Source organism: Equus przewalskii, chromosome 1, assembly GCF_037783145.1.
Source record: "Equus przewalskii isolate Varuska chromosome 1, EquPr2, whole genome shotgun sequence".
NCBI lineage: Eukaryota > Metazoa > Chordata > Mammalia > Perissodactyla > Equidae > Equus > Equus przewalskii.
The window spans coordinates 123,088,579-123,114,069 of NC_091831.1; the positions used below are offsets into that span (position 1 = coordinate 123,088,579).

Below are 25,491 nucleotides of genomic sequence, written 5' to 3' on the forward strand. Positions count from 1 at the left end.
TCTCTCTGGGCTTCTCCAAGACGAGGATAATATAACTGATGTACAGGAGAAAGAAAAATAATACTCTTAGATGGAGCCATATGAAGTTTCAGGGTTTGTAGGCCCACAGTGCTGGAAGAGCAGCAGGTTCAGATGGTTCAACCTAATAGCTCCCCCACTTTTTTATCCTGCAGAACTCAGCTCACATCACACCTCCTCCTTGCACCTTCCATGATTACTCCAGCCACAAAGTGTGCTCCTTCCCTGGAGGCAGCCCAGCGCTTCCTTCCTGTGCTTGTCCATTCCTTATGGCATATCTGATCCTTCTCTAGGGTTCCAGAGCCATATGCTACTCTCCTCGTCAGATTGTACCCTCCTTGGGAGCAGAGTCTCCTGACCTCATATCCCTCACAGCAGAGGTTAGTATCAACTTTTGGCTTTGAAAAGATTTACTTATTGCCTAAGGCTGGAATTATCAAAAAAAAAAAAATGGTGGAGGCAGGGGAGATCCCAGGGAAAGAATGAGATGTTTACGATCCCAGGGAGGACGACAGAAACTGTCGGGAGAAGACAAGTTCAAAGTCTACAGGAGGTAAGGGAGGATCAGGAACCGGAGAGCTGCACTGTGTGCCTGGAGAAGTCGTCATAGACTGCAGAACCTTGGGCAGCAGAGGAGCTGCAGGGCGCTTCAGCGTGAAACGACTCACACTGTGGTCCCTGGTCAGCAGGACAGGCATCACCCACGCCTCGACCCCTCTCCAGGCCACCAAGCCAGACTATGGGGCTGGGGCATGGTACTTTGTCCCATGAGCCCCCTGGGGACCCTGGTGCTCACTAAAGCTTGGGATCACTGACCCTGTGTCACCACCACCCGGGCTTGAGCACCCTGTGCAGCATCCTGCGCAGCATCCTGCAGAGCGGTCGTGGAGTCCACAGTGAACACCTCTGATGACAGGGAGCCCCTGCTTCCCCTTCCAAAGCAGCCTTCCCCCCACTGAGCTGGCCTCTCGGAAGTGACCTGGCCACAGCGGGAGGAGGGGAGATGTCAGGGTGGCAAGTGATTCATCAGGACAGAGAGCACTTTCCCTGAGAAAATGCTCTGTGGTCAGATTGGCCCTGATTGGAAGACCAGTACTCCACCAAAAGAAGGAGGTGTTTGAAATAACCTCTGGAGATAAACTAAATAAATTATGGGACTTTTTAATTACCCATGAAATAAGTTAGCACAGGGGACATCTCAGTTTCGACTGCAGATGGAATGGGGAGGCGAAGGGCATCTGGACATCAGGGGCAGGACTCAGTGCCGTCCACTGAGCTCTTGTTTATCTCTGTGCTCCCAGCTCCTAAAAATTACCTACATGTTTACTGAGTAGACTCTGGACCAGCCACTGTTCTAAGTATTGGGTATACAGGTGTTGAGTGGGAGAGGAACATTTTCTGCCCTCGTACAGCCCACTTTCTGGAAGAGAAGAAAGACAATAAACAAGACCGTGATATAATTTCACGTCATAATATACGCAATGATTAAACAAAAAATAACAATAAATCTAAAGCACCTTCCCAATGAGGCTTATGGGACCACCCTCTCAAAATTGCAGCACCCTTGATCACCCTGACCTGCTGTATTTTTTCCCATAGCACTTGTTACTTTCTAGAACATACGTAACTTCCTTATTTATTACAGTCATTGTCTGTCTCCTCCCACTAGAATGTACTCCACAAAGGCTGGGGTTGGTGGGGGAATGTGAATGGTGGTATCTGTTTTATTTGCTGATGTATCCTAAGCTTTTAGAAAAGTGTAGTTCCCAACCAGGGGTGATTTTACCCCGAGGCGACACTTGACAATGTCTGGAGACATCTTTAGTTGTCACAATTGGGAAGGGGGTGCTACTGGCATCTAGAGACTAGAGGCCAGGGATGCTGCTAAACATCTTACAATGCACAAGACAGCCCCACCCCATCCCAGGCCAAATGATCCCGTCCAAAATGTCAATAGTGCCGAGGCTGAGAAACCTGGAGCAGATAGTCAATAAATACTTGCTGAGTGGGTGGATGTGATGAGAAGAGAAAGCCTCCTGGAGGGGCTCTACTTCACAGAGGGAGGTCACAGAAAGGCTCTTGAGAAGGGGCTCCTGATCGCAGGACTGGCCGCTGTAATGGAGCAGGCCATGTGGAGCTGAGGGCAAGAGCTCTCCGGGCAGAGGGGCCAGCACGTGTGAAGGCCTTGCCGCAGAAACAAGCTGGGGATTTTCAGGATGCTACAAGATGAATGGCGAGTCTGAGGACAAGGGGGTAATGATGCGTGAGGTGAGGAAGGAGAGGGAGGCAGGGCCGGACTGTGTGCACTGCAGACCACAGAAGCAGCCTGAATGTTACTTTAAGTGAGGAACACAGCCCGTGGTGGATTTTGAGGAGGGGACTAATGGGCAATGATGGATGCTTTGGAAAGAGCACTCTGGTCCCCACATCGGGGAGAGAGTTTAGGGGAGTAGAGTGAGGTAGCTAGACCAACTAAGAGATAACTGCAGGGGTTCCAGCCAGAGATGGAGGCCTGCGCGACGCGGGCAGAGGAGAGTGAGAAATGGGTTGTTGGGGTCTTTTTGGAAGGTAGAGCCGCGGAACTTGGTGACAGATTGGGTGTGGAAAAGGAATGACTATTAAGTTTGGAGATAGAGGAAGGAGAGAGGGAAGGGAAATGAATGATCAAGGTTGCACAGTTACTCAGGGAGAATCCAGACTAAAATCGGATGTCTTTGTTCTCAGTCTGATGTTCTTCACACTTCATCACATGATTCTTATGGACCAGCTGACAGTCCACTCCCTTCAGTTCCCCAAACACACACATTGAGAGCATTCTGTGTAGAACCTCTAAGGGGTATGGGAAAAAACTAGCCCCACCTCAGGAACTTACATCCTAGGGAAGGAGACAGACACACAAACAACCTGGACAAAAGCTGGATGATAGATGCTATAACGGGGATTAAAACCATGTGCAATAGACCCACAAGGAGGCAGGAGAAGGAATCCCACTGGGGAACTAGTAAGTAATTTGACTTTAAGGATGAGTGGGATTCAAAGGTCTTCAATGGCCTAAAATTTCTGAAACAGGAATCCCCTAACTGGGGAGATGTAGAACTTTCCGATTCCTGATGACCCTGGCAACATCTGAACGGGCTGTGTGACAATGAATCAAATATTTATGCATTCCACATTTCGCACAGGATATCGAATAGCACCAGGGGAGAAAAGACCTAACACAGTACAACTCACCAAGTAGGAACTCAGTAGCTCATGGTTACGACAAGGGTAAGTAGATTGATGTCTATGATATCCCTTTAATTGGAGATGTGTATCATTTACTTTGGTTGTTTTGGGACGAGGATGGTGACCTGATGCTATTGAAGATGTTGATCTTACTGTTGGCAATATTGGTACATTCCATATGGAGGGTGAGATTAGTGGTGGCCCTGATGATTCTGCTTTTTATAATACTGATTATGATGTTGGTGTGGACTGGGTTGGTGACGGTGAGCATAATATTGGCAGTGACAATAGCGATGTTAACAGTGATGTCAGTATTAGCAATGACTTTAAAGACAATTTTGATAGGACTGATATGTATCAATGACGACATTGGTATGGACTATATAGATGATGGTGCCAATGACAATATCACTACTGATTAATGATGGTGTTTATATTGAAATATTGGCAATAATAATATTGACAATATTGATTCTGATATTGATGATGCCAACATTAGCAATGCTGTTGATTCTGGTGATGATACTGGGAGTGATTAAAAGGATGCTGTCATGTGATTTGGTGGTGCTGAAGCAGAGGATAACGTTTATGCCGACACTGATGATAGTGCTTGTGATGACAATGCTGATGACGCACAGCATAGTGGTTGAAAACTTGTTTTGGAGCCAAACAGACCCAAGTTCAAATCCAAAGTCTGGTATTTCCTATTGTGTTCCACTCTGAGCCTCAGTTGCCTCCTCTGTTAAATGAGGATAATTATAATGGTGCCGTTTTTCTAGAATTGCAGTGAGGATTAAATAACATGCTGCATGGGAAGCCTGGCATACAGAAAACATTCAGTGAAGTGAGTGTGATGATGATGATGGTGCTGGTGAGATGCCCCTGGAGATAATGGCACTGATGATTCTCTTGAGGATGCAATTACAGATCATTTATTGGTGAAATTATTTCAGTGATTGTGATAAAGCTATTGATGGTGAAGAGACGGATCATTCTGATTACAATTATGATCAATGGGAACAGCATGGTGTAGCAGCAAAAGCACTAATCTTGGACTCAAACAGCAAAGGTTCAGTTTCCAGCTCTGCCTCTTACATTCTGTGCAACCTTGGCCACATCACAGCACGCTAAGGCGAGAAGGCCACTTGAGCCCATCTAATCCACCTCCTCGTCTGACAAATGAGGCAATTCGGGCCCAGAGAGGTGAGGTGACATCCCCCGCTCCCCGACCTGGTTAGTGTGGCAGACTGGGTGAAAGCCAGGCCCCCTGGCACCCAGTTCAGACATTTCCCCTCCTCAGTATGTTTAGTCTCTTGGGAAGGGAGCTTAGATTCCTTTGCTGTGTGTATGCACATGCACACGTGTGTTGTGCATGTGTACATGCACACACATGCCTGTGTGTGTGTGTGTGTGTGTGTGTGTGTGTTCTTCTGGGCATTTTCCCAAAAGCATCTACCAGCAGAGCAGCCAGCCCAATTTTCAAAGAGCCATTTTACAAGAAGTCAGGCCCTGGGTGTCTGTCTGTAATCTTTTGCCTGTCCCTCGACAAGCCAAGGCTGAGGATTGCTGTGGATTGGCTGTGGCTGGACAAGGAGTTGAAATGCGTAATATTTGCCTAGTTTTTAATGTCTGGTGTCCATAGCTTGCACTTCCATCATTCTATTATATTGATGACAGGCAGGCCCAAGCCACAGAGAAGAAACAAATTACCTAATAAATCAAGGCCCCAGGATCTAAAGTGGACAGTGTTATTAGACTAGGGGAGAGAGGGACGCTAAGTGATAGGTATGGCTGACTGTGAAAATGGTCCAAGCAGGGAATCATCTGTCTATTTCTCCATAAATAATTACACACAACTGATATGCATCTGAGACAGAACATGATATGTTATTATTAACTAAACAGCGGGAGGGAGACGATGGCAGGCAGGGAGAGGGGGAGCGTGCCGAGGAAACCAAAGCAGCATTCACGATATTGGGCTCTGGCAAAGGCAGGAGGGGCCGTGATGCCTAAGAAACCGCAGTTCAAAGGGGCCAGGACCCTTATTCTGGACAGATGCAGGAAGCAAAACAATTTGGGGAAAAGTGAACCAACATATATTGAGTTCCTACTGCATTCCAGCCCCGGTGGCTTGGTTCTGTTCATCCACTATTCCTCAATCTTCACAATAGTTAGTTGAGAACACAGACTCTGAAGCCATATTGCCTATGTTCAAAATCCCAGCACTCTGTGATCCTGGGTAAGTTATTTAACCTCTCTGAGTTTCCATTCCCCCTCTGTAGAATGGGTATGATCATAATAGCACCAACATCATAGAGTTGTGACGATTAAATGAGGTAACGCTTGCAAAGCACTCAGTGCCTGATACAGAATAACCCTTTATTATAAGCATATGGGAAATAGATGACATCTTTATTTTACAGATGGAAGGAATGAGGCTCAGAGCAGAAGCAACGTGTTCAAGGTAATGCAGAACAAAAGTAAAAGAGGCATTTGAATCGGTATCTAGTCAACTCTGAAATTCATACTCTTTCCCCTACGTAGGGGTGGCTCACTTTGTAAAGGATCAGAAGGGAAATCTTTTAGGTTTTGTGGGCCGGGTAGTCTCTGTTGCACTACTCAACTCTGCTGTTGCCGCTTGAAAGCAGCCACGGGCAATCCGTGAAGGAAGGGGTGTGGGTGTGTCCAATAAAACTTTATTTATAAACACAGGCAACAGGCAGGATCTGGCCGTGATTTGCTGACCCCTACCCGACGCTATTCCAACAACTCACCTACACCATCTCCCTCTCCAAGGAGACGTCTGTCAGCCCCTGGACTCTGTTCCTCTCTCTCCTCCTCCTCCCGCACCCTCCCAGGCACCGTCCACAAAGGGCCTGCCCCACTGGCTCCGGTGACCGGCTGCGGGGTGGGGCAGGGGCAAGGGGCTTCAGTGGCCGGGCGAGCCCCCCGGGGGAGAAGGCTGTGCGCTCAGAGCGCGGCGCGGGCCAGGAGCAGCCTGCTTCCAAGCCGCTGCGGCCTCTGCCTCGAAGCCCCGGGAGAATCCTTTGTGGGCTGCTAATAAGCAAGCGGAGCCCCGTAATCACCGCCGCTTAGCTTCCTGCTTTAACTTCCGCAGAGGCTGGAGAAGACAGCGGCTAAGGGTTTTGCTTCCAGACAAAAGGAGCAAACATTTGCCCCGAAGACATCTCGAAGTGGGGCCGCTGCTGCCCCACGTCGTTCAGCCTTTTGGCTCAGGAACGCACAGGCCCCTGGGCGCCGCTGAGAGAGGCTGCGCGCGCTGCCCGGAAACCCGCAGCAGCTCAGCTCCGGAGACCCGGGAACAAGAGCGGCCCTGCGGGAGCTTCCAGAGTTCTCTCAGGAAGACATCTCGGCAAGAGGCTGGGGGCTGCCCAGCTCCTTCCTGTCCATCGCCCACCCTGATCCTTCTGCAGCACCTTTGTGGGGACCACAGATAGACCCCTGTGCCGTCATCCTTTCTCCAACCCTGTGGCCCTCCTCCAGGAAGATAATGAGGACCTATTAGCTTTCATTATTGGAGCCGATATTTGCCGCGCAGATAATTTAGTATTTCAGCAGAGCAAAACTGCCTTTAGTTCAGCCTCAGTGGCCCGCTGGCCCCCTGTTCTGTTAGGAAATCTCCCTCTGGTGATCTCTTTGCAGTGGGGAACGCCATTCTGGGGAGAGACTTGCAAATTCTTTTCGGCCTTTTTATAAAAACACAACAAAATCAGCAGTTGGGTATTGAGTACCTGCTTTGGAATCCTAAGGTGAGGGTGTGAGCTCTGGCCCCACAGTTCACTAGTGGTGAGCCGTGGGCGAGTCTCGCTGATCCTGTGTGAACCTCTGTCCCTCATCTGTAGTGTGGTTAGTTTCCAGCCCTGCATCAAGCTGTGTGGCCTTGGGTGAGCCATTCTGCTTTTCTGAGTGTAAGTCCTGCCATCCGTCAAGTGGGCTGGCGACCCCCGCCCTTGTTACCTTTACACCTACCATCCTGTAAGGACGAAGGGGAGACTGGGCTGAGACAGTGCTTTGAAAATTATAGGCCAATGTGGGCGAAAGCAAGGCTCAATAGAATCAGCGTAGACTGTGGGATCGCCTGGAGGAGGTTCAAATCCTGGCTCTCCCACCCAGCTGGGAACTTGGGGCGCACATGGCCTGCCTGAGCCTCAGGTCTCTGTTTTTAAGCTGAGGGTAAAAATACCTGCCCCATCCAGAGGTTTCCATCAGTTTCTTTAAGGCAAGACCCCCGCTCCGGCAGGTGGGCGACAGTCCTATTGCTAGGTACATCATGGCCAAGTGCAGGTCTGTGAGATGGTGGGGTTGAGGCTGGCAAAAGATGTCCTATCCCTTGCATGATGGCTCAGGGACGGGGTCCAGCTGAGCCTGCCGATGTGCCTTCAGTCATGGCATAGGAGTCAGGGGCAAGAAAGTGGTTTGCTCCCAGAGGAGGGAGCACTGGACAGGGAGTCAGGAAATGGTGTTACCGTGCCATCTCTTTCTGGTCTTCAATTCTCATTTGTTCCTTCATCCAGCAACACTTCCTGAGCATCCACGGTGGGGACAGGCCCTTGACCGAGTGCCTGGGAAATGAAGAGAAATAGCCCTGTTCTCTGCCTTCAGGTGGGCAGACAGGCAAGCATAACTACTATTGCTAACACCAGGAAAAAGTGTGCTCCAGGGGCCGCAGAGCCCAGCGGGGAGAGGCTGGGGGGTGGGCATGGGGACAGGGCACTGGACTGAGGGCACTTGATCTCAGTGGCCTTGGACATATCACTCCCACTCTCTGGGCATCTGCTTCCGCAACCATCAGTAAAGCAGGATTGCTCATGGCAGCCCAGCCTCCCCTCCTAGGGAGTTGTAAACATCCACCGAGCTAGAGCAGAGCCTCAGTGGCTGTGATAGACTGATGTCTGGGGTGGCCTTCTAGGTGAGATAGTCACTAGACAAATCTAAGAAGCAGACCTCTGCCTGGTCACTTGGGAACCCACAACCCTTGTGCAGGCCTTGGCAGCTCAATTCTTCAACGTGGCCAGGCAGGGCCCAAGCTCTGGGCACCTCTTCCTCTACTCACTGCAGTGTTCTGATTGTACAGATGTGGAATTTCAATGTTCAAACAAATTCCAGAACTGCATAAAGAACATTTAGGTCCCCTAGATTAAATGGCTGGGGAAAGTGGGGTCCCAAGAGGAGGAAGGACTTGTCTGAGCTCACTCATCCAGTCAGGAGCCGGGAAGAAGTTAGAATCTGGATTTCCTCTCCCTACACATGCTGCTCCCAGGGCCCCCTTCTGTCCCAAGCCGTGGCCTCCTGTCTCCTGCCTGCGATGAATTGAATTGTGTGTAATTGATAAATTATGCAAAAGGGCGCCTGGCAGTTTTCTGAAATGTTGCATAGCTTCGAGGCAGCCCCCGGGGACACAGCCTAATTTTATGGAAAGCTCACACTCTGTCTGGCCTGTTTTGTGTAAGTTAGATTGATATAACAAGACTCTGGGGAGTTGACTTGATTTCTAATTTTATTCTCTAGGTGAGCAGAATGAGATATAACTGTAATGAGTGTGTTGTCTGGGGCGGGCAGTGCAACGGCGGTGGAGAAAAATGTCTTTTCATCTGCCTAATGGATCGTTTCTCCAGCTGGACTTCCTGCTTCAGGATCCAACCTTCTCCCCTCGGGGCTGAGGGCTGTGTGTCAAGTGGGGGACCAGGCAGGGGAAGAGGAGAATCTGTATCCCTTCAGCAAATAAACCCAGAGCCTGGCGGGAAGGACCGACGGATGCTGACTGTCCTTTCTGCGGAGGCCGCCCCAGCCTGGCCTCAGGAACAGCCCATGGCAACTTTATGTTTAAGGTTCAAGCTCAAAAGGCACCCACACTCGCTCCCTCGACTCTCCTTGGCTACGCTAGTAATAGAGAAGAACGTCCCGGGGGCATTCCTGGGCAGGGAGGCGCGATGGAGGGGTGCACACTCTGGAGAGCAGCCTGCCTTCCGTGGCGCAGAGTTCAGGTCCGATTCTCCTCCCGGAACCAGTGGGGCCGCTCCAGCCGGGAGGGTTCACCTGAGGCAGGGGCACAGGGAACCGCTTTGATGAGCACCTACTTCATGCCGGATGCTTTAATGCTCACAACCACCTTAGGAAGGAGATATGACTATCCCCGCTCTACAGGTGAGTAAACTGAGGCCCAGAGGGATGAAGTCACTTGCCCAAGGTCACAGAGCTACCCAGTGACAGACTCTAGGATTCACACTCAGGTTTCTCTCACACCAAAGCCCACACTCTGACTTCTGTCCTGCAGAGGCTTCCTGGGGAAGGGAGGACGGGGGTGCTCACTGAACGGGTCAGTCCACAGCCTCTTCCTCAGGGCCCCCCCAGCTCGCAGGCGAGCACCCGCTGTGAGTGAGGGTATGGCTCTGTTCTTAGTTCAATGCCATAGCTAAGGAGTCACAAAACAGCCTCCCTCCCCCCTCCCCTCTCTCTCTCCCTCCCTGTCTCTCTCTCTCTCTCTGTATCTCTCATACACACACCCACCCCTACCCCCGACCCTGACGTCCCCCAGCTGGTGAGAACCCAGAGAGACTCAGGGTGTCTTGGCCTGGGAGTCAGGAGAGCCGAGCTGGGCCCTGGGGCCACCGCTGACCCTGCATCCATCCAGTCTCTCTGAGCCTGTTTCTTCTCAGAGAAGCCCCATGCCACCTGCTCGCTGGAGTCATCTGAGGCCACGAGATGATGGGCATGGCGGCCTTTTAAAAGCCATGTGGTCTAATCCCAAAGGGAGAAGGGTAATGATGACTCCAGTGTGGTAGCCACTTGCTGTGTGTGCAGCTGGGCTGCGCTGGATGCCTCTGTCACCATCGCCCAGGTCCACTGTCACTCACTCCCACATGCGGAGGCCTCATGCTTTGTCCCACACCCCTACCACTCAGTGTCTATTTGGGAGGCCGATAAATAACAACCCCTACTCCCAAGTCTGGAACCCATAAGCGAGAGCCCAGGAGGCAGAGGATGGACATCAAAATGTCAGCCTGTGGGCAAAGCGGGCTCAGAGATTGAGGCTTAGAGGGTGGCCGCAGGAGGTTTCCTAATGCTTCCTCCTGAAGGAATGCCTGAAAACTGCCGGCCCTCCCCCCTGAAGACAGCCTCGGGCCAGCTAAGTGGATCAGATCACGGGCCCACGAAAGACCAGAGCGCCCCTCCCTGCACACTGGAGGTGGGAAGGGGCCGGCTGGGTGTGTATTTCCTTCCCAACTCCCCAGCTCGCTCGCCAGCCCGGTAAGTGCTTCCTCTCTGAGGAATCGGTGGCTGGGCAGCGGTGGTCCGAGGGTGACTAGCCATCCAGTTTGCCCAGTACTGTCTCAGCTTTAACCCTAAAGGTCCCATGTCACAGGCAAACTGGGGTAGCTGGTCACCCTAAGTGGTCCCTAACTTTCGAAGGATCCCCCCATGAACCAGCTCCCGTCAGAGGTTTTGCTGCCCTGACGACCCCAGCACTCCAGGGGTGCTCTAGGTAGGCTGCTGGCACAGGCCACCGTGGGCCTGGAGCATCCACTCCTCCAGGTGCAGCCCACCGTGGCTGCTGACAGATCCCTGGAAACCCGGGCAATGCAGACCCTGCTCAGGTCCCGGCCCTGTCCCTCCCAGGGCAGCACCAGGAAGCCGCTGTCCTGTGCAGCTCCCGGGCATCACCTGCTCTGTCCAGGCTGGTCTGCTCCCTGTGGCTCTTGGGCCACATCATTCACGCCCAGGGGTCCATCCTTCTGCCAGCCAGTGGCAATAATGCTAATCCCTCCACCTGGACAGCGCCTCTGGGGTGACACACAGCATCTTCCCTGAGTGTGCCGACCGCCCGAGCAGGACAAAGCAGGCAAGGGGTCATCATCCCCTCAGACCAGAGAGCAAGGCAGGCTTGGCCATTGCCCTAGGTGTCAGCCAGTTAGGGCAGCCAGGCCTCAGCCCCCAGCCTTCCTCCTCGGCAACTCCTGTCCTCGTGACCCAAGGACACAGAGTGGGAGACTTGGGAGACCAGTGGTTTGGGGGAAAATCAACCTGCCTCCCTATCTAAGCGAAGCCACAATGAGATAGTGCAGCCTCGCTGAGCCCACCTTCCCCATCCATGTGTGGAGCCGCATCCTTCCTGAGGAGGCGGCCGGGAGTGCTGGAGGACTGTGCCGGGACTTGGCTCCTCTTGGCCATGACCGTGGTGCCCGCTGGCTGCCCTACCTCATGCCACCCCGGCCTCTCCCAGCTCCTGCGTCCTGACCTGGACCCCACACATGGGCCACCCCCCAACCCCGGGTCACGGCTGGGCTGAGAGCCAGGTTCCAAGTGTGTGAAATCACTGGTGTGTGAATTTCACAAGTCGAGGCTCCAGAGGAATAAGACCACCCCCCAGGAGGAGTAGGGGTACACCTGGAGGGTGGCATCTCTTGTCAGTCACCTGGAAGACCTGAGGTAGGACTACAAGGAGCAGCCAGCATTCAGGAGCTGCTACCTATTGGCAGTGGAATCGAGACTGATTTATTCATCATTTTCCCCTCTGCAGCCAGCCCAGGGCCAGGTGCTGTGGAGTGGGAGGAAGGAGAGCCTAGAGTGGGGCGATCGGCCAAAACCATTCAGCCCCCACCCATGACGTGCAGACTGTGTGCTCGTGGGGCCTCTGTGGAGCAGGGTGGAGGATGCAAGACACAGGGGACGTGGTCTCTGTCCTCAGAGGCAGCCTGGGGACAGTGGAAGAATTCCTGGGCTGGAGGATTTCCGTGGGAGCCACCATGTCCACGGCCTCTGAAGGGCCATTGAAGAGATGGCAGTTTTAGATGACCTTGGCTGTCAGAGTCGAGGGGGGTTCACAGCAGTGTCAGCCCTATGGCCATCTCCAAGGAGATCAAGTGGGGGTACACAGAGACATTCAACCCCACCTGGAAGGGGGAGGGAGAGAGAGTGCTGGAGCAGATGTGGCCAGTGCGGTAGGGCATGACGACTGTGATGTGCTCAGTTACATTATTCCCTGTAGCTTTTATAGTTTAAGACAAATCTACTTCAACCCCTTCACGGACAACGGGAAACCAAGATAGGGTGGGATGGGGGCTTAGATCACGCAGGAGCAAGACGGCACTTAACCCCAGACCTTTCAGACCCCAAGCCCACCCTCACACCACACCCTGTTGCCTCCGCTTCTCCGTTCTTACAATGGGACCATCACCGTCCCACAGGTTCCAAGCCATTATACTTGATGGCCATTATGGTGACACTCAGGTTAGGAACTGTGAAGGAATGGTGTTGGGCCCCCAGCTCAGATGCCTGAGCCGTCTCCTACCCCCTGGAGTCAGCAAGAAGGCCAACCCCAGCAAATGTAAGGGAGGGGGGCTTCAGCAGACACCACGCATCTGGGAAACCCAGGTGGGCGGAGAGTCTGGTCTCAGTGGAGAATTCTGCTCCACCTGTCAGAGAGATGCACTGGAAATCTTTCCTCCTCTGCCCCTCCCATCTCTTGTTTTACATGCATTTGCATAGTTGGCTCTTACCTCCAGAATCATCTGTTATCTCCAAAGCCAGAGAACGTCCGTTGTCCTCTCTCAAGGGAAGGCCCCAGAGCCGCCTCCTCCCCTCCCCCTGGCTCTGGGCCCTCACCTCCTCCGACATCCCTGTGATCTCCAGAATCCACACGGTCTTTGCATACTTTGTGTCTTCCACTCCAAATCCGACATCCCTGCACTAACCCTGCTATCTGAGTCTAGCTCCCACTCCTGCAGTGCTGTCGCTGAGCTCTCCGCAATTTCCGCCCTCCGGCCCATCCTCTACCTCAGCAGCTGTGGCCACAGGCTGAGCCCTCCCGGGCAGCCCCTGTAATCTAACCTCCACACCAGAGGAGGGAACAGAGGCCCAAACACTTGCATGAGGTTGCACAGCCGTCATGCTGAACCAGCCCTAACCTCAAGCCCGACTTCACCAGCTCCCAGAGGACTCTGGGCGTAGGGCAGGCTGATGGCTGCACTCTCCCCTGGGACCTCCTATCTAGGCTTCCTGACCTGCAGAGGTCAAGTACAGGCCTGGCCGCCCTCTGACTTCCCACCGGCTCCCGAGTCTGTGTGTGAAGAATGGAGAGCGTCCTGGCACTGGAGTCCCACTGGGACATGCCTGAGCGGAGAGGAAACCCGTGTGAGTGCAGGGAAAGTCCAAAGGTCCACTTGAGGCAAGGCGTCTGCTCTAAGAGTGCCCTAAGTGAGCTTCAAGTGGGGAGCGTGTCCTCTGCACATCCGGCCCATCCTGCCGAGAGTGGGAGGGCTCCTGGCTGGCCCGGGTGGGGACGCTGCAAGTCGGAGGGAAGGGAACGGAAAAGCAGGGCTGTTGGTGCTTTCCCAGGACTGCAGAACGTGTGGCTTGGGCAGACCCCAGAAGATGTCAGGAACCAGCCAGCGCACGTGACTTCTGTGGGACAGGATCCCGTTCCTTCGTTAACCATGTGATAATCCGAGAAAGGAAAAGAAGGCCTTCTCATAAACCAAACTCTGGGCGCTCCGGGAGATCCAAAGGACATTTCACACATGACCAGGAAGTCCTTTAGGCTCCAGCCACCTCCTTCCTTTTCCCAGCCACACAGCGTGCATGCCGCAGTGAGTCACCCGCCTGCAGCTGGGGCAGAGTTCCCTGAAAGAGCCCTGGCCTGGAGGTCCGTCCTGCCTCCAGGCCCCCAGCAACCTCCCCAAGTGACCTCAGGCAAGCCCTCTCCCCCTGTCAGCCTTAGTTTCTCCATCAGTAAGATACAAGAATTGCACTAGGTGACTTCTAAAGACTCTTCCAGCTCAGAGAGTGCAGGCCCTGAAATGACGCCTTGCTCATCTTCACCCTAATCCCAGCCAATGGATCCTATCTTTATTTGAAATCTTGATACTTTGTTCATCTTGGATTTTTTGCCTTAATTTTGATTTTTTAAAAAAAGTTTAGACTCCCTTTTTTAGAGCAGTTTCAGACTTACTGAAAAATGGAGCAGAAAGTACAGAGTTCCCATACGTTCCCTGCTCCTCTGCACAAATTTCCCCTGTTATTTACCCTGTGATTTACGTCATATGTTCATGTGAAGTGTATGCCATGATTGACGAACCGGTATTGAAACATTAGTGTTAATTAAAGTCCATAGTTGACATTAGGGTTCACTCTTGGTGTTGTACATTCTATGGGCTTTGACAAATGCATAACGACATGTGTCCACAGTGTAGTATCATGCAGAGTAGAGTCACTGCCCTACACATTCTCTATTTATCCCCCCTTCCCTTGCTCCCTGGCAACCACTGATCTTTACTGTCTCCATAGTCTTGCCTTTTCCAGAATGTCGTATAGTTGGAATCACGCAGCATGGAGACTTTTAAGATCGGCTTCTTTGACTTAGTAATATGCAGTTGAGATTCTTCCAGGTCTTTTCATGGCTTTTTAGCTCATTTCTTTTTAGTGCTGAATAATATTCCACTGTCTGGTAGTACCATAGTTTATTTATCCAGGACTCCTTGGCTGCTTCCAATTCCTGTCTTTATTTGCACTTTTAATATTTTGCTCATCACGGATATTTTGCATTAATTTTGATTTCTTAAAATATTTTATTAAAATTTTATTTATCTTGATTCCTGAGTTCTTCGACGCCCTTTCAATGTCGTGCTGAGGAGAGGGCCCCATTCCTCCCACTCGAGTCCCAGCCTGCTCTTACCTCTCTAGTTCTAGAATCAGAAGCTGGGGAAAGAGAGGTGAGAAGCAAGGACAGAGCAGAGTCCAGAAGGTGCAGTCCTAGCACAGGCTGGCACTGCAGGCTGGAAGTCTGCTTAGGGGAGCCCTTGGACATGTTGATCTGGGCCCTTTCTTCTGCATCACCTCGGCCCCCACATCCTTCACCACTCCTCTCCCTGCCCTCTCTGCTCCAATCCCTCTTGGATATCCAGGCCAAGCCACATCCTCCAACAGCTCCTCTCATCACCTCTCTCTCTCCTTGGTGCCTTTTGCATCTGGTCCAGACTCCTTGACATCCGAGGTCCTTGCACAGTCTGCATTCCCATCCTGTTGGGTTTTCCCCAGGCTTCTCCACAGCAGGCAGCTTTCCTTGCTCTCCTCCTTCCCACCCTCAGGCTTTGCTCATGCCAAGTCCTTACCGGGGGGGGGGGGGGGCGCCCTCTTCAAGAAATGTAAAGGAGGGGGGCCAGCCCCATGGCTGAGTGGTTAAGTTCACATGCTCCGCTTCGGCGGTCCGGGGTTCGCCGGTTCGGATCCTGGGTGTGGGCCTATACACAGCTCATCCAGCCATGCTGTGGTGGCATCCCATATAGATGAACTAGAAGCACCTATAACAAGGATATGCAACTATGTACTGGGGCTTTGGGGACAAAAAAAGAGAGGAATATTGTCAACAGATGTTAGCTCAGGGCCAATCTTCCTCACCAAAAAGAATACCTTAAAAAAAAAAAAGAAAAAGAAATGGCAAGGAGTTGGGGAGGGTTCAATCTTTCTCAAACCAAGAGTCCTTTCTTCAAATAAAACAGTTCTCAGAAACCTTACGTATAAAACGAATCCAAGCAGATCTGCTCGGCCCGGAGCAGGCCGACATCCTCTTTACCCTTGAGGCACCACCCTGAAATGGGAGGGAAGGTAGAAAGCATGGATGTGATAGAAAGAACTGGGCTTTGGTGTCAAAACGGCTGGGCTCGAGCCCTGCCTTCCCACTGCACGGGTCCGTGGCGCTCGCCAACGGAGCACAGACGCTCCTGCATTGAAATTCTGCTTCTGTGCATCTGCTGTCTCCATCAGATTCAAAACTTTGTCTAACTGCCCTTCCTTCATCCATCCATTTACTCAACTAGCATTTATTGAGCACCTACTAATTCCTCTACTATTTATTGAGCACCTGCTGTGTGCCAGGTACTCTTCCAGGCACTGCAGATGCAGCAGTAAATGAAATGGGCACATCCCCACCCTCATGTGAGGGGAGAGCAATAGAAACCAAATAAATAAATGACAAAGAATAGCGGGAAGATAATGAGTGCTGTGGAGAAAAATAAATCAGGGAGGGGGCGTCAGAACTTGAATATGGAGGACAGGGAATGTCCCTGGCAAGATGACATTGGAACCAGGAGTTGAAGGAGCCGGGAGCACAGCTGAGGAGCAGAGTTCAAGGCCCAGGGATGAGCAAGGCCAAGGAGCATGTCTGGGGCATTCAGGGACCAGCGAGGAGAAGGCTGTGTGGCTGGGGCTGCGTGACAAGGTGGAAGCAGGAGGAAATGAGGACAGGGCAGGGCAGCCACACGGCATGGGACCTGGTAGGCGTAGGAAGGTCCTTGACCTTTTCTGAGTAACGATTAGAGGGTTTGAAGCAGAGAATTAACAAGCCATGACTCAGGATTTTAAAGCAACGTCTGTACTGGAAATTCTCCTTTGGTACTCAGGTCCCCTCCTTGTCTGCATCCCAGGAGGCTGACTGGTAGGGAACAACAGCCCAGGGGCAGATCCAGATTTTGTGGGGCCTGAAGCTTAAACAATTAGGGAGGCATTGTTCAAGAGATAGGGCACAAAGTTACAAATATAAGACCTGGGAAGGGCCCCTGTGAGGGAGAGGCCTCACCCCAAGCTTCCTTAGCATCCCGGGCCATTTGCCTTGGCTAGATTGGGGGCTCTCCTTTGCCCTCTAGCTTCCAGTCAAGTTCAGACAATGGCGGCAGCAGCAGGAGATCAGAGGGGAGGAAGAGAGAAAGGCCGGGTGTTCATTCCCTTGGTGGTGGCTCTGTGCTGCTAGTAAGGTCACGGCTCCTGTCAGGGCCCCCACTACAGTCCGCCTCTTGTTGGGTCCCATTTGCCCCAGGAGCTTGACCGTCTCTTGTTGGCTCCTTCGCAAATGATGCCTTCATCAAACTCTCCTCTGCCACCCTTCTGAGTGCACCAGGACGGACGGCACCCTCGCTCTGGCTGCTCTGCTAAGAGTGGGAAGCGAGGAAGGCCTGGGAGGGCAGCAGCAGGGACCCAGGCTGATTGACAACGGTGGCCTGCCTCGAGGTGGTGGCAACAGAGAAGGAGAAGACTAAAGGATGACTCCTTCTGTTGCTCCTTGAATCCCCACTCTCCGCACACAGCCTAGGGTGCCACGGAAACTCAATAAACGTGTTGACCGGAACCCCACTATTTCCCAACCATCTGACCTGACCTTTCTAAGTCTCAGATCCCTCATGGGTAAAACAGAGATAAAAAATACCTCCCTTGAAGATATTCTGGAAGCACCCAACCTATGGTTGGTGCTCAGTGGATGTTTCCCTTCAAGGTCCACCCAGTCAGTCTCCTTTTTCTCCAGAAGCTTCCGCTCATCAACCCAGCCACGCGGGATAAGTGATTGCTTTCAAACCTTCTGTTGCATCCACCATCAGGATCAAGCCACTTCTAACTTGAAGCTTTCAACCACTTTCCATGTTGTTTGGTCTCTTCAGCTCAGTTTTAGACTTTTGCATGCCAGGAACTTTGTCATCTCCTGAACTCCCGGCAAAGCCTAGGTACAATGACATCAAACACAGCAGCAGCATCTCCCTGGCACACCCCACGTGCCAGGAACTGTCTGAAGCATGTTACCTTGTTTAATCCAAACAGCGAGACCACAAAGTGGGCAATAATGTCATCCCCACATTACAGACGAAGAAACCAAGGTCCCCGGTGGTTAAGGAAGCCACCCAAGGCCACAACTCACCAGCAGTGGATCAAAGATTCAGACCCAGATCCATCTGACTCCATAGCCGGCCCTCTTAATCGCTGCCCTATGCTGCCTTTTATCCATACAAGCACTCGAGAAATATTTACATATTGATTAATTGGTAGCCTCTGCACATTAATGCTTCCAAGACTGTCTCTTTGTATGTCAGTCTGTTTTTCCCAAATGCCAACTCTACTAAACAATGTATTGATCCTTCCCTGTAATAATTTGTCATCTGGTGGTGGTGACACTTACAAACTGCCAATTGCCCAGAAGGAGGATGAGAATTGGGACTACTCAAATATCTCTGTTTAAGGAGCAGGAGTTCTTAAAGCCCCTTTGTAGCACACACGTCTTCTCCCGCTGCTGGGACTGCGAGGGAAGGGGCCATGCTGTCTGATTCTGGGGGATTCTCTGGGCCCTGGGCCCCCGAGTCTGGCTGCTGGGCTCTTCCCTGGTCCAGCCAGAGCCGGCTGGCTGGCGGGCGTCGATGGCATCTCAGGATAGATGCCTGGCAAGTGGTTCTCATGTTGTGACAGTAGGCGATTATGATTTATTTCACAAGGAATCAACAATAAACTTAGGCAAAGGGGAAAAAAAGATTAGAGAATTTAGGATGACAAAGGCACTTGAAGGAATCTGGTTGATGGATTTTTAACTAGAAGACAGAGAAGGGAATATTTTGAAGGAAGAAATACAGTCATGTGTCGTTTAACAACAGGGAGACATTCTGAGAAATGCTTCATTAGCTGATTTCATCGTTGTGCAAACATCACAGAGTGACTAACACAAACCTAGGTGGTATAGCCTCCTACACACCTAGGCTATTTGATACTAATCTTACGGGATCACCATCATGCATGTGGTCCACTGTCGACTGAAACGTTATGCGGTATATGACTGTACACATACACACAGAATCCCTAGCTCTAGCCTATCTACTTCCTCCCATCTCTGAAAGACAAGAAATTCCTGTTCTGCTAAAGCCCTGATGAAACCTCACCTTCTCCAGGAAGCCCTCCAGATCTCTGAGTCAGACAGGATGACTCAGTCCTCAAAGCCTTCTCTCTCTCTCTTCCTCTCTTTGAAGGCACGTTCCACCTTACCTCAGAGTTCCTGGTGAGCTCATCCCTTCTGTTCTACTGGATTGTAACACCTTTCAGAGATGAGACAACAAAATGGTCTAAGTGCAAAAGGCACAGGCCTGTGAGGTATTTTGCACCTCGTGCCTCCTGTTTAGTAAGTAAAATGTGTGTGGGCAGGCACAGGTAGGTGAGTATTGGTGTCCAGTGTCCTCGGGGTAAAGCAGCAGTAAATAGCCCCACCTCAGAGGAGGAATGTATTTGTCAGCGTGATTCCAGGGGGAGAAGAAGAAACAAATAAAGCCCCAGAGGTTTCTCTCTCTTCAGTTTTGCAACAATTGGTTCAGAAACCTCACCCAGCAGGTGAGTCCCTCCTCTCGTCTACACCCCAACCTCCCCCTCATCTTTCATCTCTGGCTCCGATTGTAAACAATGCCAAATTTTGCATGAAAAGTGCTTCACGTACCTAGATGTTTGACCCAACTATAAATAGAGTGTAATTTTGCTTTAGACATCAAAATTAGAGAACCAAAAGCATCCCATTATCTTAGTAACCATCAGCACCAGGGTCAGTTGTGGGGGAAGAGCAGCTGAGAGCATGGGTGTGAGTCAACAGGAGTGACTTCAAAGTGCAGCTTCGCTCTCAGGTGTCTGCACGTAGAAAGGCACTGTTTCTCCCGCTGTGAAATGGGGGTAACAGTGCCTGCTACCGGGGACCATGAGGGATGGAAGAGATGTCATTCGTAATCCCTCATCACAGTGCCTGCCGTGTGGTGAGCACTCAGTAAAGAAAGGGGAGGACGCTTGGAGGCAGGACGTTGCTTCCTGTCCAGTGGCGTCTCACTTTGGGCTGCCCCCCTTCTCTGGTCCTCAGTTTCTCCACTAATCAAACAACTGGGCAAGACGGTCCCTTGTCCTTTCCACTTCTAAATGTCTATGAGTCATGTCTGCAGAATACACAGCTTTGCAAACAAGAGCATCATCTGGAGGCAGGCAGCCCACGTGCAAATCCCACCGCTGCTGGCAGTGTGATCTTAACAAACTGTTTAACTTTTCTTAGCTTCAGTTGCATCATCTGTAAAGGAAAATAATACCTATATAACCTTTATAAATCCAGGGGCCCAAGGGCTCCAGTCCTATTTAGCAGGAAAAAATAATTTAGAAGGAATTCCATTTGTACTAGAAACTCTTAAATAATTCACAATAATATTTTTTTTCAAACTCCCTCCCTTTTCACTCCTCAATCCTCTTGCCACCCCCCAGTTGCTCTGCAGTATCTCACACAGCACAGCCATGAAACTCTCTCCAGCCTCAGTAACAAAGGGTTCTTATCCCCATCTTCCCTACCCACACCTCCCTTCCAATAAGAGTCCATCCTTTTTAGGAGAAGGTTGGAGGAAGAAAACTCGGAGAGAAAAGACCGAATTCTCCTCATCAGGAGCAGGTGGGGGCTGTGAATATTCCCAGGTAAATAAGTTTTGGTCTGTGACTGCTAAGTGGCTGTGCGGAGGATGGAATGAGATCACTGTAGTGGAGTCAGCCCAGCGTCTGACATGTGGGAGGTGCTGAGAGTCATTGTTATGCTGTTTTTGTGAGTCTGCTTTTTCATGCAGACTTATCCCACTATTGCCACCACACAGCAGCCCTTCCCGTCATTACCTCCGCCATCTGACCGTCTCCCTCACTCCCACCGCTGACCGCCACTCAAGGCGCAGTTACATCCCACGCCTGAACCTGGAACACCCTCTGTCACTTTCTCCTCGATGGCGTCCTGGCTCCTCCACCAACCCTTCCTATCTCCTAGGAAGACAAGTGTTTATGGCTCAGGGACACACACCCTTGCGTATCTGAACATAGCCTTCTAGTAACTTCCAGTTGCACACAAGGCCTTCCCACCATTGTTGCCACATGTCATCCCTCCTCAGAGTGCAGCATCTAATAGAACAAAGGCTTGGTCTGTTTAACAAGCTCCGTGGAGCATCCGGTCCCAGATAAGGAACACTGGAGAGAGGAACACCTGTGTGCCCAGGCCTGCGAGAGGCTCAGAAAGGAATGCCAGAGAAGCTGAGGAGCTTAGAGTACTGGAAACAATTGAGGTGTGCAGTCAGCACTGTCAGGCATTTGCTTCACTGAGCATGGAGGGAGCCATGCTGGGGCTCATTCAAGGCGAAAGAGCGAAGTCTAGCTTTGTGCCCTCCACTTTGTCCATTTTCCCACCCCAACTCACGACTGGGCCTTCCCAGTTGCTCCCTGTTACCTCCTCTTGAACCTTGACCTTAAAAACCTTAATTTCCCCATATGTGGCATAAATGAGCAAGACTAGAGCATGTGTGACATCCTCCATCTCCCCTCCCCCATTCCCATTTCCCAGAGACAAAAAGATTCTAAGGAGGACCAGAGCCTCACAGAACCAATAACACGCCAATGGGGAAACGTCAGGCCTCATCCTGAGACGAGAGAGGTGTCAGGGTGGAAGGAGGCCTTCTGAAATGCAGGAATGCCTCAAGGAGGGAGGCCAGCCACTTCGCCCTGGGGAGAACTGGATCTGGTTCTGTAGAGGATTTTACCGCTGATGGTGACTGACGAGAAATAACGTTCCGCAGAAGGAGACACTTCGATCCTTCCCAGCAGGAAAAGAAAGCCTCAAAAAGCACTTTTTCACCTGGATCCATGGTCACTGTTGATGTTCACATGGGAAATTAGTGGTATGTGTAAAAATAACTTGCAGGTTTGGGGACCCGGTGACCTCCTGTATCTCCAGTGAGATGAGGCCATCAGATCCCAAATGAGGCCACAGCACCAGCATCCACAGTGAGGAAGCAGAGAGCCCCACTCGACTCTGAGCTGCTCAGGGCCCACAATGAGGCACCGCACTGAGGAAGAACAGGAAGCCTGACCAAAAAGGTCAGCAATACCTACTCTAGGGGTCTCAGGGGAGGAATTGGCGAATCTGTCCAGGAGAAGAAAAGACTGGTGGTCTTTGGTGAGGGATGAAGTGTGAGGAGGGCGGATTGAGTTTTGTTAAGGAGTTGACAGGAGAGTGGAGTTCAAATATTTGTAGGGCCCTCATATACACTGATGGATGGCAGTTGCAGCTACACGTATTTTAATGAAGACACAGATTTTTACAGGAAGAACTCTCTGACAGCCATACCTGATCAACAAACAAGAGGTCTTGCTGGACATCCAATTGGAGAGTACAGACCAGCAGAAATGGGGAGCTCTGTGGATTGCATAGTTGGATGGATAGTTGGATAAATGGATGGATGGATGGATGGATGGATGGATGGATGGATGGATGGATGGATAGATGGATGGATGGATGGATGGATAAATGGATGGATGGATGGATGGATGGATGGATGGATAGATGGATGGATGGATGGATGGATGGATGGATGGATGGATGATAGATGGATAAATGGATGGATGGATGGACGGATGGATGGATAAATGGATGGATGGATGGATGGACAAGCAGATGTATGTATGTATATATGGACAGTTGAACAAATACACAGAAGGATGGACAAACGTACGAATAGATGGACAGAGGGAAGGACACATGAACAGATATATGTAAGGATGTATGGATGATGAATGCCTTTAGAGCTGCCCTCCAATTCTGAGAATCTACAATTACATGATAATTTGGGCAAGAAATACCTAGTCTTTAGGATTTCACAGACCGGTAAAATATAGAGGATTGACATAAAGTTATCAGCTTTTAATTTTGTCAAGTTAAGAACATTAGTATAATAACCACCAGCTATTGAAACAGATGAAACAAACCAGAATGGAATAAAGAGCAATCCTTCCCAAGTGAGGGTCATTGGTAACCTCTGCGTGTGTGTGTGTGCGTGTGTGTGTGTGTGTATGACACTCATTTTACATTAATATTTTTATATATTACATTATCCTAATTTTTCTTATTTAATAGATGCAGACCTGAGAATTAGTGATTTATGCTACATTATTCACGTTCTTTTCAACTGTGTTTCCTGAGCCACAGTCTCTTGTGATCCTAAAAAGGGATGAATTTATACCAGGGGTCAAAAGTTCCATTGCCTTTGAGACGGGGCAGGTAACATAAGTGAAGTGGGTGGAGTACGAGGACTGTGGGGGCAGGAGAGTGAAAACGGGGAGAAACCACCCTCACCTGTGACGGCCGTGCATCTCTCGCTCCAGCCGTGTCACCACGCAGGAAGGCAAACCCAATGTTGCTAGCTAGATTTTCTACCCTACTGAGAGAAGCTGGACATGTGAATTTTATGATGAATCTCTTGATTTAAAAATATTTGCAACCAACTTGTAAAACTTGACCTGTGTTCAGGCCAACATCCTCCAGCCAATTAAGACACACACACCTGCAGATCCAACTTGGCCCACAGGCGGTGGGTCTGCAAACTCTGGTTTAGATACTGGAGTTGGGGTGGGAGGTGATGAATAAAGGCCTCAAAGAGAAGAACGAAAGAGCCTCTCTGATTACCACTGGGGTGGGGGGCATCAAAAAGAAGCGGCTGGGTTCCTCCTCCTGGTGAATAATTTCTCCACGGTCTATTTCCGGAAGAGCTGTAATTCATGCTCTGAACAACCTATGATTTACATCCCGGCCGGTGTAAAAGATGTTGTGCTGAGCCTTCCGAGAGTGCTCTGTGTATTTGTATAAATCTCCCTACTCAAAATATCTCCCACAGTTGACTGACAGCCCGTGTAATTTAGCAGAAGGCTAAAAATTAAAATCTTCGAGCCTGCTGAGGGAGCGAAAGAATACAGGAGCGCTGCGGCCCGCCCCCCGCCCAGGCCCGGCGCGGCAGATGCCAGGGCTGTTCATTTTGGAGACGGAACAAAATATTTGTATTTAGATTTATTAAGTCATTATTCCACCATTTGTTCCAATGCGCTTTATTAAAACGAGATCTCATCTCTGTTTTGAAAGTATTACCTGATTTACATAAGCCGGTCCCAGCCCTAATTACGGCTTCCTTTGGTGTCTTTTCATTCCGAGGGAGGTTTGCTCTCCCCTCCTGTTTTTGTCGCCTGCCTTTATGGCCCATATGTCTGCCTTGAGATAGCAAGAATCTTCAACCTATAAATAGACGGTTCAGAACAGCCCGCTGCCAGTTATCTGTCCACACATCCACATCACCATAATTGCAACAGTGAATGTGCAATCTCTCTAATCACACGTTCCCGTCGGAAAACGGGATTGGGTTTCATAAATTGTATAATTTGAGGCTTTCCTGAGCTAACCACTGGGCGGGGAGGCTGCTGTGGGTCATCCAGGGCCCGGCCTGGCCCGGCTTGCCCAGGGCAGCAGAGTGACACACACCTGAGGCAGGCACTTGGCTGCCGGTAATGACAGTGCCACCCTCACTCTGAGAGGATGCCTGGGGAATAGGAGAAGCACAACTTTTTGAGGCCCATTATGAGGCACTTCGCACATGCTGTCTTCTTTTAATTTTCATGATAGGGGAAATACCATAAATACTCCCTTTATGTAGGCTGACATCAAGAACCAGAGAGGCTAAGTGAGTTTCCGGGGGTTACACAGCAAGAAGCTGAGACTCAAATGCAGGTCTGAGATTGCATATGCTGTTGTTGGCTGAGCAGCTTTCATCTGCAACATGGTGCAACTGAAGGCTTCAGTGGATTCCACGTTTTGTTCCTTCAAGTGCTTTCATTACTGTAATTTTAGCTAATCCCCTGGACCAACAGAAGAGGTCTTCCTAGATAACAAAATAGAGACTCTGAGAGGTTAGGGACTCTGTCCAGGATCACACAGCCTGTGAAGGGCGAACTGGGATTTGAATCCAGGCTGACTCCCAGACCTGTGTGTGCTCTTCCCAAATCCTACATGGCCCAGTTGTGTTTGGGGTCCTTCCCTCCTCTTTCCGAACCTTTGTTTTCTTTGCCAGCCTCTCAGAAGGATGCTATAATCGGGCTGGTGTCAGCGGGCAGAGTCCTGGGGGAAGGTGGGGAGAGAAGAGGGCCAGCCCGTGTCAGCTTCCCCAGAACCTGGGACAATTCTCTCCCGGGCCTGGTGGGGGCTCAAGGAAATTGCTGCTGAGGACCCCAGGGAGCTGCTGGGAAAAGGGCTTCTTTTGTTTTGCATTACAAGCTTCCTCGGGCGAGGTTATTCACGCGCAAGGTCTCCGGAGTGTTGAGGAGGCTGATGACACCCTGATAGATGGCCTGGTCCCTGCAGACCCAGCGCCAGCTCCGGCTGTGCCCGGTAATTGCGCAGCCTTGCAAGGTTTCAGATGTCTATTAGCTGCTTTAAATTGAGCGCTAATCAGATGATGGCCTTGTTACCAGGATGCTCCCTCAGGTCTCCCTCCCTCCCTCCTTGTCTCCCCGCACCCCCTCCCTCCTCGCCCCGTCCCTCTCTCTCCCTCTCTCTTGCTTTCTCTCAGAAGAAATCACCTAATCCAATTCCTTTAGTTTTTCCAGGTGAGGAAACCG

The 25,491-nt window shown here is 50.9% G+C and overlaps 1 long non-coding RNA gene across 1 annotated transcript; it reads left to right on the forward strand.

The window, feature by feature from the left end:
• Positions 1-261: 261 nt before the first annotated feature.
• Positions 262-5,959, forward strand: LOC139077488 (uncharacterized). Its single transcript, XR_011530129.1, has 3 exons — positions 262-398; positions 3,201-3,285; positions 5,667-5,959. It is a non-coding gene; the product is annotated as an uncharacterized lncRNA (long non-coding RNA).
• The last annotated feature ends 19,532 nt before the right edge of the window (positions 5,960-25,491 follow it).